Genomic DNA, 16,382 nt, shown 5'->3' with positions numbered 1-16,382 from the left:
AAACCAACCGGGTGTCACGTCGGAACTGGCAAAATATGAAAATATACCAAACCCATGCATGAGACACATCAAACAGCGGCTTTTTCGATAACCTGGTGAACAGTAGGTAGGAAAACATTCTCAGACCATATCGGAAATGGTAGTGCTCCAGAACCGGTCCCAGATGTCCCGCCGGAAGTATCCAGGTATAAAAGTTAACCAAACCCATACATGCGCAGCTCTTTAGGCAACCTGATAAACGGTGAGCAAGAAAATAGTTTCAGACCATATTTGGAACAACCAATACTATTTCGGAACCGGTTACAGGTGCCCCGCCGGAAGTGGTCAAATGTAGAAGAAACCCAATCCCATGCCTGTGGCACATTAATCGGCGGCTTTTTCGATTACGTGATGAACAATTAACAAGAAAATAGGTACAGACCACATCTAAGATCATTTTAAAGACTACCGATAGTGTCCCGGAACCGATCTAGGGTGCCCCGCCGGAAGTGGCAAAATACTAAAAGGAGCCAAACCCATGCATGCGACACATCAGATAGCGGCTTTTCCGATAACTTGATGAACGATTAATAAGAAATTAGGCTCAGACCACATTAGACAATATCGGTAGTGCTCCAGAACCGTTTCCGGTTGTTAGGCCGGAAGTGGTCAAATGCATAAATGAAACAATCCCGTCCATTAGACGCATGAGTTCATGGCTTTTTAGGAAACCTGAATGAACAGTTACCAAGAAACTAGTCTTCTCGAACCATATTAGGGATAATGGGTACTGTCCCGGAATCGGTTCCGAGTGTACCGCCGGAAGTGGCTATGCTATACATGAAATCGTAACTTTTTCGATAACCCGAAAAACGGTTAACAAGAAAATTGGCTCAGACCGCATTTTAAACCACCCGTAGTGTTTCATATTCGGTTTCTTGGGTATCCCATGTATGCGACACATCAAACCGCGCTATTTTAATAACCTGAGGAACGATTAGCAAGAAAATAGGCTCAGACCACATCAGAGACTACCGATAGTTATGCAGAAACAGCATTGGGTGCTTCGCAGGAACCAGCAAGCGATAAATACATGTAAGAGAACAAAATCTTGACTGATCTAAGGCCACATACATACAGACGTCTCATTCTCCCACTACCCATCGTGCTTATTTTTAACGGTTGATTTAAATATTAACCGTGTTTGCTCCTGTTTGGCGTTTACAGTATGCGGCAGGAAAAATGTGAAAGTTTTTTTCAACTTCAAACCCCGTTTTCGTCCATTTGACGATAACCAATCTATGTTTCAACGTTCCATGATCTCTAATAGGCTAGTTTTCTGGAAAGTTAATTAAACATTTTCCCATTTTGGTCACTAACCTTTACAAGGGGGCGCGCCACAGTGGGATCATTCTGAAAAAAGACGATCAAAACCTCTAGGAGCCGTTAGATGACATTTTAGCATATAGGTGTCTTTGGAAGATATGTTCAGAAAAATCTTCTCTATTTTTATGCATATTCACTGTATGGTAAAACTGTAGGGTGAACCCGAGCAAAAAAATTTTTTTTCAAAATATTTTTTTAGAGGGTAGATGTCTTCAGCAAAGTTATAGAACAAGTAATTTCAAGTAACTTTGCTGAAGACACCATATAGCTTGGACTTCATTTAGAGGGAGAAAATATGAAAGTTTTAAAAACAACCTCAAAATCAGTTTTTTGAACTTTCCCATGATTGTATCGTAAAATTTCAACGTGATATGTTCTACAAGTTTGTAGGTACTACTGGAATACATTATCTTGCCGAAGGCACCAACTCTGTAAAATTGAAAATTGCTCCAGTAAACCAATTTTTTTGAAAATTTTTCACTATTTTCACTATTGAATATTTTTTGAATAGGCACTTTTTGGCAGCCGTGCTATCAAAATTTCACTGCCTCATCATGTCCAGAATAGACCAAAAGTGACTTAACAATCGGGTCTGATAAGGCACTTTGATTTCTGATGCTATTTTAATAGTCATTTTTCAAAGGAAATATTCACTAATTTCATACAAATCATTTAATACAAACTGAAAACTTTTCGACATTAATATTTGTTAATCAAAATAGTATTCTTGTTGAAATAGTCTACATTTCTAACACTGTGGTTGACTTTACATTGAATACCCGAAAAAAAATATCGCTTTTTAAATTTTTAGATGAGTTAAAAACTCACTATTGAATATTTTTTGAGTAGGCACTTTTTGGCAGCCGTGCTGTCAAAATTTCTATGGTTCATTATGTCCAGAATAGACCAAAATTGACTTAACAATCGAGTCTGTTAAGGCACTTTGATATCTGAAGCTATTTGAATAGTAATTTTCAAAGAAAATATTCACAAATCTCATACAACCTTTCGATATTATTTTTAGCTCACCCGAGTAGTAATTCTGAATAAAAATAAAACAAGTTAAATAAATGTAGACTATTTCAACTGTTAGTGTCATTTATTTTGAACTACAAATTTTGAAAGAGGGAAAAGCCTCTTTGAGTGATTTCCTCATCTACGAAATCTTTCTCAGAAACGCACAAAACCTTTTTATCTTTTCAAAAAATCGTTATAATATAAACTTAAAACTAAAGGCTCCTCCGGAAAAGTATCCATAATCGAGCCGTGATCTTGATGCGGATTTATCAAGGGATGAACCAAGGTAATATGTCTACGACGAAGGAATTTTGAAAATCATGGACAGGAATCGATCTAACGGACGCAGTTCTTGAAAACCACAAAAAAATAAATTTAAAAGAGTATCAAACAGCATAACAAATTTCAATAAAATATCTGTGAAGAATTTTCATCATGGCGTAAGATTTACAACCTAGAATATCTCTAACAGATACTGGCTGTTTCAATGTGATGTAATGTTTCACTCGTTTTATTTTATTTTTCTATTTTCAACACAAAAATTGTAGAGGCATTCACTATATTTTCGCCTTTTTAGTTTTTTAACCGAAGTAATAATGTTAACATAGCAAATGAACAGAAATGTTATCACTGTTTAAATATTCAATAGTGAAAATAGTGAAAAAATTTCAAAAAAATTGGTTTACTGGAGAAATTTTCAATTTAACAGAGTTGGTGTCTTCGGCAAGATAATGTATTCCAGTAGAACCTACAAACATGTAGAACATATCACGTTGAAATTTTACGATACAATCATGGAAAAGTTCAAAAAACTGATTTTGAGGTTGTTTTTCAAAACTTTCATATTTTCTCCCTCTAAATGAAGTCCAAGCTATATGGTGTCTTCAGCAAAGTTACTTGAAATTACTTGTTCTACAACTTTGCTGAAGTCATCTACCCTCTAAAAAAATATTTTGAAAAAATATTTTTTTGCTCGGGTTCACCCTACAGTTTTACCATACAGTGAATATGCATAAAAATAGAGAAGATTTTTCTGAACACATCTTCCAAAGACACCTATATGCTAAAATGTGAACTAACGGCTCTTAGAGGTTTTGATCGTCTTTTTTCAGAATGATCCCACTGTGCGCGCGAAGCTGAAGATAATCAGAATTTTCAAACCGCAGAAAAGTACACAGGTCGCTAAATTTCGTATCTGATAAAACAAAATGTTTAATTTTCTCTACAATATCATCAAATATATGTATATATTTCATCTAGTATGTGAAACTACATGGCTCTTGACCAGTGTGGTCTGGTTGTTCATCGAATTTAAGCTAATTTTGTTACTGTTATAATCATTTTGTTTAATGACCATTGGGCGCGCAGTTTATTGATACCCGCTTATTAGGCTTACATTATCACATGTTAAACATCAAATATGTTCATTTTTATTTTTCAGTGCTAGAATATAGAAATCGACTGATACACTGTCGAAAAAATAGTCATATATATCCCATATTTAGCGTGTAATAGTGCCTTGAACTTTTCGCATTTTTTCCTGCCGCACCCTGTACTCACTACCGCCATCAAACCAGCGGTTTGCGAAATGCAACCTGATTAGCATTTGGTGATTATTTTTTCGTGACGATGAATATAAAATGATATATCTGTTTGTCCGTACTATAGCAATCACATCAAATCACACCATTTCAGATTCCTCTGAGGTGTAAAAATATACAGTAGGATGGGTCAACGTTATATGAGAAAATGAAAATTATCGCATCAACCCCAGACAAAGTTTTTTCAATCCCCTTTTGCGTCTAAAACTACTGGGTAAAATTTTTATGGGATTTAGTATGGGCTATATCACTTGCTTGCATTTTTTTTTTTGTCAAATTTTACATGAATCTTGTCACCTATGGTAATAAAATATAGCCTAAGATATGAAGAAAAAACTTTGTCGAAGACCTTAAAGTCATCTGTGATTGTGAAAGAAGTTATATCCTAGCTTGTAGTTATCGTCTTGATTTTGATCGGCCTCCAGTGATAGTGAAGGTTATCAAGCAGTCAATTGAAAATTCTGATATTTTTCAGCTTTGTCTATACGTTGAACATAACGTCGGAATATGTGCTATTAATAAGTTTCCCAATTATATTAAAATTCTTGTTGCAATGGTGGAAGACTCCAAAAACAGGGACCGAATACTAGATCGCCCGAAAGGTAAAAGATTGCCTGCATCACGACGATTTAAAACTGAACGGACTCAATATATGTAGGTATACCAAAACTTCCGCATGACATTTTTGAGTTTCGCAAAGCCATTATGACTAGGAAACCTTGACCGATTGAACGCTATAAAAAAGCCCCATACGGACCGAAACGTCGGAAAAAATCATACACTAGTGTTTTCGATTCCCTTAAAAGACTGCAAAGCCGACATCCCGGAGCAAAATCATCCCAGTCGTATCCCAACCAAGGAACGATCATGAGAACATGTTCGACGAGAAAGGCACTATAACCACTTGGTGGATTAATCAGGTTTTTTTTTATTTTAATGTTGTTTTTATATATTTTAACTAATGCTAATTCTACACTTACGTTAACTGGAATAAGAGAAGTAAAGGACAGTTTGCCCAGCCAACACAAAGTCGTATATGATGAGGAATTGGATGCTAAAGTGGAGGCCATATGCGTACTAGACTGGGTCAACAAAGTCGATTTTTTGGAACAAAGCTTTTTCGATCCGTTTTAGCGTCCAAAGCAACTGTGCAAAATTTGAAAGCGATTGGTCGCTTCCCCGTATTCCGCATTGCGATTGAAATTTGTATGGAATTTAGTATGGGAAAACGTGCTTTTTTGCATTTTTCTCATAAATTGAAATTTTTGGTCTAAGACAGTCTAACCAGTGACGGTAAAGTATAGCCTAGGATATGCCGAAAAACTTTGCCGAAGACCACAAAGTGATCCGACACTTGTGAAAAAAGTTATAACGTACAGATTGCCCAGTGGTGCTTAACATTTAACATGTAAAGGAATAACATCAATAATAAAATCTCAATTTTTGGCCTAAGTTACCAAGCGAATAACTTTTTTCACAAGCGTCGTATCACTTTGTGGTCTTCGGCAAAGTTTTTCGGCATATCCTAGGCTTTGCTTTAACGTCATTAGTTACATGGTATTAGACAAAAGAATTCAAGTTATGAGTAAAATGCAAAAAAGGACGTTTTCCCATACTAACTTCCATACAAATTTCAATCGCAATGCGGAATACGGGGACGCAACCAATCGCTCCCAAATTTTGCACAGTTGTTTTGGGCGCTAATATAGATTGAAGAAGCTTTGTTCCGGGTTGATACGATCAAATTTAAAGTTTCTCCATACAACGTTGACCCACTCTAATGCGTACATGCTTCCATTTATCCGCGTGTAAATTGTACGCATGTCGCCTCCACTTCAGCATCCTATTCTACATCATATGCGTTCGTGTGTTGGCTGGGTGGATGACGTAACCATATGAAAACTTTTCTCCTCTATTTTACCGTTTTTATAATTTTTGGCACCAAAACTACAGAAATGGCCCTCCACCCTCATGATTAGGCTACATATCATTGCTTCTGCAAATGCTTTGTTGAATATCAAGATTTTTGTGATTCCAGGTTTAAGTTATGATTACCACAGTTGGAACCTTCTGTATACAGCCTTTGAGCATTCAGTCATACATACACATGTATGAAAGCAATCCAACCCAATCCAACTTATACAAAGCATAACTACATCGCAATAGACGATATTCTGATGTTTAATTGCGATGAGCAATTAACTCGCAAAGGCTTGCGAGTGAACTGAACGCGCAAAGTGTCAAATAAATTCGCATAATTACTGCGATGATTATACTACTTCACTTGATACTTTATCCTGTTATGTCAATTTAACTCGCATTTCTGTACGAATAAAATCGCATGAATATAAAAAAACTTATCGTCCGACTGTCCAAATGGTACGGGACACTAGTTGCCGGGGCTCGTGGCTTCACTTTGCCGTTCACTTCATAAGCAAATGGTCATGGGTTCGATCCCAGCCCTGGAACTTTCGTAAGTTGTTCTTCCCCCCTGAGAGCAGCTGACACTGACCCTCTTCTGAGCCCATGGCTCAAACGGACCCGGATAGGATCAAGTGGGGTAAAATACCATTTTTCAAACTTTTATCGTTTTCAATGATAATTAGCCTCATTTGTTAGGCTTTCAAAGTGGTAACAGCAACTAGACAATATTTGCTCGATATTTCAACAAAACTATTCACTAAACTATTGTATTTTCATCGATTTTTAGCGATTTCAAAAATTGGTTCATAAAACGGAAGTGGTGCAAAACGACCATATGCCATGGGGTAAGATGCCACTTCATGAAAACATTCAAAAATTACGTCCATCAGTTTTCGGGCATTTCCGACTCCTTTTCCCCCCTCTGTCTCGCTTTTTTCGTATACTCAATAAATGGAGTATTTCCCCCCTCCCCGCAAAACGATGATCGCAATATTTGAATGACCCCTAACATGGAAAGCGTAGACACCAACAACCATGCGTCTCCATGTGTGCCTTATTCTCGTTGGAAACACTTGGCTGGTAATAAAATCACCAGAAAACCTCAATTGCAAGCACGAAAAAACCGAAGATGTCAATTTTCATTGGGAAATCAAAAGATTTTTCGTGGGTTTGGTGACCTAGCTTCTAGAAGAATGTTCGATGCAAACATATCTTGACATCATTCACCTATAGTAATGATCAAGTCCCATTCAGGAATGATTTTATGAGTTGGGCCATTTTACCCCATCTTGGCATTTTGGGCTTTGTTCCCCTACTTGGACGTCGGCGAATGGTAATTCTGGAGCAACATTTCAAAAGGACATACAAGAATTGGTAAACAATGACTCCACACGTGGCTCCTTAGCGCCCATCAGCTTATTCACACAAACTAAGACCGTTATCAGATAGAGCAAACATCGATCTTTCGGATAACGGTGTTCATTTGTGTGGGCGGACTGCTGTTAGGCCCTACGGAGCGTTTAAAAAAAAGGCACAAAACCTCTTGGGCCCTTTTCAAATGTTGCTCCAGAATTTATAATGAACCCCCAATCGGACAAGGGACAATCAGCAGCCACACATCAACATCCTCGTGCTCATTATTCATCATCATTCCATGGACAGGGTAGAAAAGTGACAGTAGCGCAAAGGGCTCATTCAAATATTACGTAACGCAAAATTTGACCATTTTAGACCCCCTCCCTCCTCCACGTTACAACTTTTGTATGGGAAATTTTTAAATTTTGTATGAAGCGAACACAGCGCTAGACCCCCTCCCTTCCCTTTAGCGTTACGTAACATTTGAACGAAACCAAAGGCAACCAGTACGATATAAAGACTGCCCCAGAAAGTATGGACGCACCTAGTCTTCAGTTGACTGGACCTGATCGATGGATCTAGTTTCGGGATTCGTTTTGGCTGTTTCTGCTTACAATAGGATCGAAAATTCAAACGTTCTTTGCAACGATGAACATTGGGATTTGAAATGGTAACTTTTTTGGTCATACTCCGCTCTGTGTAAGTTAGAAGGTTTTTTTATTGTGCTCAAATACCTTCATTATTTGTTTTTCCAAACGAGGGTTAGCAGGATCTTTATTTTAAATCCAAATTTTGACTATGCTTAAACGTGTTATCCCCACCGTGTTTGCTGATTGCTGCTTGCACGGTTTTCTCACTTACTCTCACCAAATTTTGCTCATTTCTTTAGTGATCATTCAAGCTCTGTTCATCGTTTTTTCGATGGTGTTCCGCTGAAAGTTCATGTATTTTGAAACAAATTGTTGGAATTGCAAAAACCGCTAAACAAATGCTGAGAAAATAGGTTGACCAACAGGATGTAGTTTTCAAAAAGAACTAGTCGTCAATAGTTTTGGAATTCCAGAAAGTATGGACGCATTAAGAAAATACTGGCATTGGGTAACTCTCGCTGAGACCGTCCCGCTATTTACACCATGTCTTCAAAAATGTTTAAGGTGGCGATTTTCTGAAAGTCCTCCCCAAAAAAGTAAGGAAAATGCATTTGGTTAATCAAATTGGTGGACCCCCCCGTTAGTTAGAGCCACAAGCATTTTGGTGAACCCCTCGATTTTGGTCAATTGTTGGCTCATTTAAACCGTTATAACTCGAAAGTTTCGCCAGAAACCACTTTAAAACTATAGGTTGTTGGAAAGAGAAAAGATAGAGGTACTCTTTGCAGTTATAAAAAGTTTGGTCGGCCATATTGATTTCGGCCGCCATCTTGAATTTATGTACCAAAACATTGTTTTCACCATGTTGGCAACCACCGATTTTCAAATTTCTTGCATCAATCGAAAGCTGGGACATTTTTACACAACATATCCAAAATTTAGAGATGTATCTTTTTCCTATCAAAAGTTGTCTGCACTTTTGTAAATCATGACATGTTTTCTCCATACATTTCCATGCGCACCGGCAATGACACGCAACAGCATCAAAGTTGGCGCCTGCTTGTATACACAAACGCACCTGCAGCAAAATTAGGGCAAATCGGAGGATCGTTCTCATTTTTAACTGTTTCTCAACGATGCGGGCATTGCTTTTTAAACTTTTTTGGTGTATGAAAAGCTGAAACTTTCAACTTTTCATTAGTGGATTCAGATTTAGAATAAATGTTCGTAAACACTGTGAAATAACGCAGCATTTATGTAAACAATCGGCACCTGACCCAGTGCGCAAAAGTGGCATGATTCACAAAAGTGCAGATAACTTTTGATAGGAAAAAGATACATCTCTAAATTTTTGATATGTTGTGTGAATATGTCCCCGCTTTCGATTGACGCAAAAATTTCGAATATCGGTGGTTGTCAACATGGTGAAAAAACAGTTTTGGTATAAAAATCCAAGATGGCGGCCAAAATCAATATGGCCGACCCAACTTTTTATAACTGTAAATAGTAGCCCTATCTTCTCTCTTTTCAACAACCTATAGTTTCTTAACCAACAACCAGTATTTTCTTAATGCGTCCATACTTTCTGGACCGGTCTTTAGTTGAATTAGAATAGCATACATTTAGGCGCTGTAAGAGTTGTAAATGCAGCTGCTACTTAGAATCGCTCTCGCAGTGCCCCAGTGAACAAAAGAACTGTAAATTAGGTTAGGAGAGTTAAGAGACCCTAGTTAAGTCGCTATAAGACGCTATATTACATTGTAATAGTGCATATCATGAATCGCATAAGATATCCCTTTAAGTATTTTGAACGTGCTTGCAGCAATTTTATGCAGTCCTATGTATCTAAACTTCCCCGTAAGTATAACCCGGTCATGAACGTTTTATTTGGTTGTCCGGATGTCTATAGTCGTTTTATCGGAAAATAAGTGTTTTAGATTTCAAAACTAACTTCAAAATTTGAATTTCTTTAAGTGTCAGCCAAAATTTTCAAAACTGTTTGCAGTCATACCATCATTCGAAGTACTGTACAAAACTCAGTCAATGATTCCCGGTGTTCCAGCCCCAAAGCCAGGCCCGAAACTCCATTGTCGCCGTCGTCATTGCGTTGGGGGTGGGGAAGAATGCACAAAACATCAAATATTTTCCCGTCGACTCCATTGTGTAGTCGAGTTATTTTTAGAGTAAATAATCTGACATTGACACTCACCCACGTTGTTTCCGTATTTTCTTTGGCACTTTTGCTGCTGCTGCTGCTGCAGGTTACTTTCTCGGTGCGTTCTCGTCCTGGTGCTTCTTCGCGGCGATGGTAGACAATTTTTGTTTCTTTCTTTCGGGAGGGTGGTTTTTTCTTCTACTTTCAGACGATTGCTTTCGACTCTTCTTAGGGGGGGTTGTTATTTCGAGGGGAGTGAGTTTTGATTCGTCACCCCTCCTCTGGTGTAATAACACTTATGTTAACGACGACAATCTCCGTATTGACGGATGATTTATCAGGGGGAAATTGAACACAAGCACTTGAAGAGATTGTGGGTGGGGAGGGGAGGGTGAAAATCCTCCTCAACACTTCAATCTCGACGCAGGAAAACCACCGCACCGCCGTCTGTCTCACCTGAATCTAATTTACGACTTAACGCATCCGTGGAAAAGCAACGCCAAAATCCTTTTAGTGCAAAATTAGCATAAATCAACCGTATCACAGCGAATCACCGAGGTGAAAAATGCGACTAATTTGCCGGTTGTAACACGTCTCTTCTCAGCGCGGGCCTTCCGCTCAATCACTTCGCCACCGTGTTTTACATCCACTCGAAAGCCCTCTTCAATTCACCGGCGGCGGCGGAAACACTCACACAGGTACACTCGGCAATCAGCCAATTTTGTTTGATTTTTCCAATAAATTAGCACAGAGAAGAAATCCAATCCAACAACAGCACTCGCGTCTTGTCGTCGCGAGAGAACACCCGGAAAATACACAGCTTCCGCATCCGCGGCACAATACAGTCTAGTCTGTCTGGTTGTATCCGTCTTTTTTGTTCCGCTTTCTTCCGGCCGGCTTTCTCACGCCGCGAACGGATTCGGATGTCACTCGGGTGTTTCCGAGAGTCCTCTCCTTGGCCGGAGTGGAGATGATGATGGTAGTTGTATCCTTCCTGAGTCTGCTCTCCGACGCTCCGGACTCTTTCCAGAGGATGCTGAAATGTGCTCCTGGCGAGAGAGGAAGGATGCTGCCGCACGAGATCCGACTCTGAGCAGAGCATGCTCTTGTTGAGAAAAAGATGGAAATAAGGGGAAAATGGAGGGATGCTGAGTGAGATCCTTGTTGGTAGGTGGAAAGAGGGTACTCGTAGGTTCTCAAAAAAGGGGAATTTCAGTGAAGACTCAGACTTAGTCTAATGAAATTTGAATGCAAGGGATGATCTTCAAGGTGAGATGATAAAACATAAAATTTACTTAAATTCAATTTGGGAATTGCAGGATTTCCCTGGATACTCTTCTATTAATTCATTGAACATTGCTGCAGCAGGTTTTCGAAAATTTCTTCAGGAGATTCGCAGGGATTTGTTTAGGACTTCCTCGGGAATTCCTCCAGAAGTTCTTCGAGTTTTGTTCCAGGTGTACCTAGAAAATTCTTCCGAGAGTTCCCCGCACTATGTACAAAACGCTAATAAGACCGGTGGTCCTCTACGGACACGAGACATGGACCATGCTCGAGGAGGACCTGCAAGCACTCGGAGCTTTCGAGCGACGCGTGCCAAGGACGATCTTCGGCGGTGTGCAGGAGAACGGTGTGTGGCGGAGAAGGATGAACCACGAGCTCGCTGAACTTAATGCGAACCCAGCATCCGGAAGGTGGCCAAAGCCGGAAGGATACGGTGGGCAGGGCACGTTGCAAGAATGCCGGACAATAATCCTGCAAAGGTGGTGTTTGCTACTGATCCGGTTGACACAAAAAGGCGTAGAGCGCACAGAGCATGATGGGCGGACCAGGTAAAGCGTGACCTGGCGAGCATTGGGCGCGACCGAGGATGGAGAGCGGCAGCCACAAACCGAGTATTGTGGCGTACTATAGTTGATTATGTCTTGTCAAATGTGATGTAGAATAAATAAATTTATGTATGTATGAGCTCCCCGTAAATTTATCTACGGTTTCCCCGGAACTTTACTCCAGGTACCTTACCTTACCGGTCAGGCTAAGGCCGGGGTGGCCTCTGCTGTACATAGTAGCCGTCTCCATTCCACTCGGCCCATGACTGTTTGTCTCCAGTTCCGCACTCTGCGTAGGGTCCGCAGATCGTCCTCTACTTGGTCGACCCACCTAGCTCGCTGCGCTCCACGTCTTCTTGTACCGGTCGGATGACTCTCGAGAACCATTTTAGTCAGGTTGCTATCCGACATCCTGATGACGTGACCCGCCCACCGTAGCCTCCCGATTTTCGCGGTATGGACGATGGTTGGTTCTCCCAGCAGCTGATGCAGCTCGTGGTTCATTCGCCTTCTCCAAGTCCCGTCTTCCATCTACACTCCGCCGTAGATGGTACGCAACACCTTCCGTTCGAAAACTCCAAGAGCGCGTTGGTCCTCTGCACGTAGGGTCCATGTTTCGTGCCCATAGAGGACGACCGGTCTAATCAACGTTTTGTAGATGGTTAACTTCGTGTTACGGCGAACTTTATTCGATCGTAGAGTTCTGCGGAGTCCAAAGTAAGAACGATTTCCTGCCACAATGCGCCTCTGAATTTCTCTGCTGGTGTCGTTGTCGGCGGTCACCAGTGAGCCCAAGTACACGAATTCTTCAACCGCCTCGATTTCATCACCGTCGATATGAATTCGGGGTGGCGGGCGCGGTGACTCCTCCCTGGAGCCCTTTGCCATCATGTACTTTGTCTTCGACACATTAATGACTAATCCGATTCGCCTGGCTTCGTTCTTTAGTCGGATGTACGTTTCCGCCATCGTCTCAAATTTACGAGCAATAATATCAATATCATCGGCGAAACCAAGCAGCTGAACGGACTTCGTGAAAATCGTCCCACTCATGTTTATCCCCGCTCTTCTTATTACACCCTCCAAAGCAATGTTGAACAGCAAGCACGAAAGACCATCACCTTGCCGTAACCCTCTGCGAGATTCAAAGGGACTCGAGAGTGTCCCTGATACTCGAACTACGCACATCACTCTATTCATCGTCGCCTTGATCAACCGTATCAGTTTATCCGGGAATCCGTATTCGTGCATAATCTGCCATAGCTGTTCTCGATCGATTGTATCATACGCTGATTTGAAATCGATGAACAAGTGATGTGTGGGCACGTTGTATTCGCGGCATTTCTGCAACACCTGGCGGATGGCGAACATCTGGTCCGAACTCTCTTGCAATCAGTGATAGACGGCGGCATAAAATTTGAGAGAGTATCTTGTAGGCAGCGCTCAGTAGTGTGATCGCGCGGTAGTTCCCGCAATCCAACTTGTCGCCCTTTTTGTAGATGGGACACACGATACCTTCCATCCATTCCTCCGGTAATACTTCCTCCACCCAAATCTTGGTAATGACCCAGTGTAGTGCTCTCACCAGTGCTTCTCCACCGTATTTTAGAAGCTCGCTTGGTAGTTGATCTGCTCCAGCGGCTTTGTTGTTTTTCAACCGGCCAACCTCCTCCTCAATCTCTTGAAGGTCAGGGGCCGGAAGTCTTTCGTCCTGTGCACATACTCCTAGATCTGTTACCACGCCACCTTCGGTACTTGCAACGTCGCCATTGAGGTGCTCATCGTAATGCTGCCGCCACCTCTCGACCACCTCACGCTCGCTCGTGAGAATATTCCCGTGATTATCTCGGCACATGTCGGCTTGTGGCACAAAGCCTCTGCGCGAGCGGTTCAGCTTCTCGTAGAACTTTCGTGTGTCCTTAGCGCGGTACAGCTCTTCCATCGCTTCGCGATCTCGTTCTTCCTGCTGGCGCTTCTTCATCCGGAAGACTGAGTTCTGCCTGTTCCGCGCCTGTTTGTAACGTGCCTCATTCGCTCTCGTACGGTGTTGCAGCATTCTCGCCCAAGCTGCGTTTTTCTCGTTTTTGAACTGTTCACATTCGCCGTCGTACCAGTCGTTTCTGTGATTCGGAGTCGCGAAGCCTAGTGCTGTAGCCGAGGTACTACCTATGGCGGATCGGATGTCCCTCCAGCCATCTTCAAGTGTAGTTGCGCCAAGCTGCTCTTCCGTTGGTAGGGCCACTGCTAACTGCTGCACGTAGTCTTGAGCCACTTCTACGTTACGAAGTTGCTCGATGTTGAGCCGCGGCGTTCGACTTCGACGCGTGGTGATAACTGTCGAAAGTTTTGAGCGCATGCATACAGCGACTAAGTAGTGATCCGAATCTATATTCGCACTGCGGTATGTGCGGACATTGGTTATATCCGAGAAGAATTTACCGTCGATTAGAACGTGGTCGATTTAGTTTTCTGTTTGATGGTCGGGTGATCTCCAGGTGGCTTTGTGGATATCTTTGCGGGGGAAGAAGGTGCTTCGGACTACCATACCACGGGAGGCTGCAAAGTTTACGCATCGCTGGCCGTTATCATTCGATACGGCGTGCAGGCTGTTTCGCCCGATTACAGGTCTGTACATTTCCTCCCTTCCTACCTGCGCGTTCATGTCGCCGACAATAAATGTCCTCCAGTAGATCCTCGGGAATTTCTCCTATAATTTCCTCCAGAACTTCCTATAGAATGCCTCCAGGTACTTTTGATTTCCTCCAAGAGTTCTCCATGAATTCCTCCTGGAGTTCACGAGAATTTTTCTGGGAGTTCCCCAGAAAATTCCTCCAGAAGTTCATCGAGAATTCTCTAGTAATTTTTCGATAGTTCCTTCTGAAGTTAATCGTGAAATTCTCCTGGAGTACCTCGGGAATTCTTAAAGTAGTTCCACGGTAATACCTGTATACCTGGAAACTCCAGGAACTCCTCGAAGAAAAAAAAAACGAAGAACTCCTGTGAATGCCCGAAGAACTGATGGAGGAATTTGCTGGGGATCTCTTGGAGAAATTTCGAAGCATATCATTACTTAAGGTACGTTCGAGAAACTCCTGCGGCAAAGTCTGCTAAACTCGTGGAGAATTTTCCAGGGATCTCTTGCAGGAATTCCCGGGGAATTCTTGGAGAAGTTTTCAAACAACTTCTGGATGAATTACCGGGGAACTCCTGGAAAAAATCTCGAAATACTACTGCAGCAATTCCTGAGGATTTTCCGAGAACTCAGGAAGGGATTTCCAGGGAACTCTTGGAGGAATTCACGGAGAATTCCTGGAGGAATTCTAGTCGAACTACCTAAGAAATTCCCGAGTAGCCCCTGAGGAAATTACCGAGATTCACTTAAACCTCTTTTTATGCATGTTATTTTTATGCACTTTTAATTTATGCACCTTTTATATGCCCTGCATAAAAAGAGGGTAAGCTACTCAGAACCAATATTGTACATAAGAATATTTAATAACGAAGGGAACTATTGCAACGGTGGCCAAGGGGTGTTTACAGAGGAGAGCAAAGGAAGGTGACATGTTCGTTTTTGGGTGTTTCCGACGGTCTCATTTACGTTACATGGGGTCCGAGTGGGTCTGAAGGAGGTTTCGGAGTCATTTTAGGAAGTCTCAGAGCATTTTAGGCTGGTTTCGTTGGCGTTTTTAGGGGTTTTGGTTTGGGAGGATTTTTGAGGGCATTTCAGGATGTTTCAGACCATTTTCGGCGTGATTCAGAGGCGTTACAGAAGCGTTACGAAGGAAATTTCGGGGTGTTCGGAGCTTCTCAGGTGCGTTACATGGGGTCCGAGGGGGTTTAAGGGGGATTTTGGGGGCATTTCAGGACGTTTCAAACCATTTTTGGCGTGATTAAGAGGCGTTTCGAAAGCGTTACGGAGGAGTTTTCGGGGGGGTTTCAGCCTCTCAGGTGCGTTACATGGGGTCCGAGGGTGTTTAACCCTAAAAGGGATTCCTGGGGTCCATTGGACCCCAGGCGCCTTTCAGAGCTCGTCTTTGATGGAACATACTCAGCGAGGTGACGAAACTGAGGCCATGAAGGTATCCCTTTTAGGGTTAAGGGGGATTTTGGAGGCATTTCAGAATGTTTCAGACCTTTTTCGGTGTGATTCAGAGGCGTTACGAAAGCGTTACGGAGGAGTTTTGGGGAAGGGGGTTTGGGGCCTCCCAGGTCCGTTACATGGGGTCCGAGGAGATATAAGAGGGATTTTGGAGGCATTTCAGGACCTTTCAGGGCCTCTTCAGTGGCATTCAGAGGCGTTACGGAACTTTGGAGGCATTTCAAGACGTTTCAGAGCATTTTCGGGGGATTCAGACGCGTTACGGAGGAGTTCTCAGAGGTTTCGAAGCCTCTTAGGTGCGTTACATGGGTCCCCGGGGGGTTCAAGGGTTTTTTTTAGGCATTTCAGGAAGTTTCAGAGCAGACTCTTAAAAACCTTAAAACGCCCCTCAAACCCATTGCAACGCCCTTTAAAGGCTCCTGAGATCCTTTGAATTGCCCCTAAATC

This window comes from Aedes albopictus, chromosome 1 (genome assembly GCF_035046485.1).
Source record: "Aedes albopictus strain Foshan chromosome 1, AalbF5, whole genome shotgun sequence".
Classification (NCBI taxonomy): domain Eukaryota; kingdom Metazoa; phylum Arthropoda; class Insecta; order Diptera; family Culicidae; genus Aedes; species Aedes albopictus.
Note: the sequence above shows the minus strand (reverse complement) of the source record.